The sequence below is a fragment of the Copadichromis virginalis genome, linkage group LG1 (genome assembly GCF_057382275.1).
Source record: "Copadichromis virginalis isolate Kocher_CV1m ecotype Utaka linkage group LG1, C_Virginalis_male_GT1.1, whole genome shotgun sequence".
NCBI classification, from domain to species: Eukaryota; Metazoa; Chordata; class Actinopteri; order Cichliformes; family Cichlidae; genus Copadichromis; species Copadichromis virginalis.
The window spans coordinates 33,228,377-33,230,780 of NC_140618.1; the positions used below are offsets into that span (position 1 = coordinate 33,228,377).

Sequence of the window (2,404 nt, forward strand, 5' to 3'; positions counted from 1 at the left end):
TGTTTAGGAATTGTGAGTGATTGGCACACTATAGTGGCAAAAGTTGCTACCAATCAAATTATGATATGTTAAAGTTAAAACAAAACACAACTGTTTTAGATATGATCTAATATACATTTTGTAATTATCCTTATAATTACAAAATGTTTTATGTAAGATTTAAGTTTTGTGATTTAAATCTGACATCACAAAAGTGTTTTGGAATTTGAATAATGTATTTTGTAACTGCAGTACACATAATACTGATTTTGAACAATTTTGTCCAGGTTCCTTGTCACCAGGGACTCCTTCACGACCAAGCATTCAGTTACAGAGTCGGTGTGTCCACGGTGAGCCAGATCACCCCCCCAGGCAGCGACGGCCATCTGGGACTGTCTAGTGGACGACTTCATGGCTGTGCCTTCACTTGGAGACTGGCGGTCCATCACAGAGGGATTCCAGGAGCGCTGGAACTTTCCTCTGTGCTGTGGAGCTCTGGATGGGAAGCACGTCCAGACAAAGGCACCCCATATATCATATAGGAGACACACACATTGATATACACTAAATATTTATTTCATTTCTTTTTTGTGGTGCCCAAATTTATGCACCTGCTTGATTTTGTTTAAACAATTATTGCACACTTTTTGTAAATCCAGTAAACTTCTTTTCACTTCTCAAATATCACTGTGTGTGTCTCCTGTATGATATTTAACTGACATTTTTTATTGTAACAACCAACGATTTATACAGGAAAATAATGTCTATTAACAAGGTTGCCCAAACTTTTGCATCCCACTGTATCAGTATATTTTGTCATTAGTATAATATGAAATAAATTCTACATGTGTCAAGTCGTGTGCCAACATTTGCTGTGTAGTAGAACTGAGACATTAGTCATTATAAAAATTTATTTGAAATAATATTAAAATTCTCAAACAGAAAAACATTAAACATAAATATATAAAATATAAGAATTTACAGAGAGACAGGAATAAAAAGGACCAGCTGCTCTCCAGAGCAGGAACAAGGCTGAGGAGGAAATGCTCCATTGGAGACTGGTGTGGACTCTTCAGGGACTCCAGGATGGCCAGCTCCAGCGCCAATGAACCGTCCTGGGACCCGTCCCTCATCTGCCTCGGAGCCGTCCTCCCCTGTGGGCCTGTAAAACAGCACAAAACACAAAGAAATGAGAAGGCTGCTACTAGATTTTAATTTCAACATTGAAAAAAACAAAACAAAAACAGGATTTAATCAGATTGGTTGTAGATATTTAGTAAAGGTGATCACAAGGAAATCCCACCGACTAAAAAGGTATCAGTGCTTGCTGTAGATACCCGTGGGTGCAGCAGCAGGAGCTCAGGGACTGGGGATGCTCTGCTGCAGAATCAGTTGGTTCTATCAATACAGTATTACATGTTAACAGGTTGAATATAATAATCATAGAGTAGACAGTGGTCCCTCATTTATTGCAGCAGGGGTTCTCAGAATAACTAGCCCCTGGTCACGCACTTTATACACTCTTTTCCCCACACACATGAACATTGGTCACAGTTCTCACAATTGATTCTCAAAGTGCAAACCTTTGTAGATTGCAAAACGTAAAAGTATTATTATGCCGCGGTTTGTCTTCATCTGCCCGCCACTTTCATGCGCCTTTTCCCCTCGCGGTGCAGGTGTCTATTTCCGAATGAGGCTCATAGTTATGGGTGTTTTTGTGCTGTTTTTTCTATTGGACGTGATGATTATCAAAACCAAACGTGATAAATTTGGCAAGCGCAGGAGATTTGTCAATCAGGCTGCAGAATGCAATGCTGTACAGTGCAATAAAAAAAAATCAGCGAAAAAGCGAAGCAGTGACGGATGAACAGCGGGACCACTGTGTGCTGTTTATTAATAAACAATAAAATATATTCCTAAATGACAACATGCATAAAAGCAGAACGGTATTTGTACGTCAGTGGGAAAAAAGCGGTGGCTTGCTAGCTTTTGTGCGGCTTCCCCGGGTCAGCGAAAACTTTAGAGAAAACTTAAGAGAAATGAATGAACTTACCAGGTTGCCCGATCTCTTTACATATCTTCCTCCAAGCTCGGTCCTTTTTATTCCTGTCTCGGTACAGAAAGCAACTGGTGTTGTACAGCTCCAGGTTGTTTGCTACGGCATTGATTAGCCTTCCCTCCCAATGAAGTATGAAGGGCTTTGGCTGGATCTGCCCCTTTGACCTAGGTAACAGCGACGTCACCAGGCTCCTGATTGGTTGTCGCGGCGCGATTTGACGCTGGAGTTCAGATTTTTCCAACTGGAGTGGTAGACGCGAAACGCGCGTATGCACAAAATGCAACACAAAAACTCACACGCGTGGTTTTATTCGCGAGTCAAACGCGCCAGACGCGCTACACTGACGCGCGTTTCACACGTTTTGCC

The 2,404-nt window shown here is 41.4% G+C and overlaps 1 long non-coding RNA gene across 1 annotated transcript; it reads right to left on the minus strand.

The window, feature by feature from the left end:
* Positions 1-321: 321 nt before the first annotated feature.
* LOC146719097 (uncharacterized) lies at positions 322-2,151 on the minus strand. The gene is made up of 2 exons (XR_014920049.1): positions 2,033-2,151; positions 322-1,141 (listed from the first exon to the last, which is right to left on the minus strand). It is a non-coding gene; the product is annotated as an uncharacterized LOC146719097 (long non-coding RNA).
* Between the last annotated feature and the right edge of the window lie 253 nt (positions 2,152-2,404).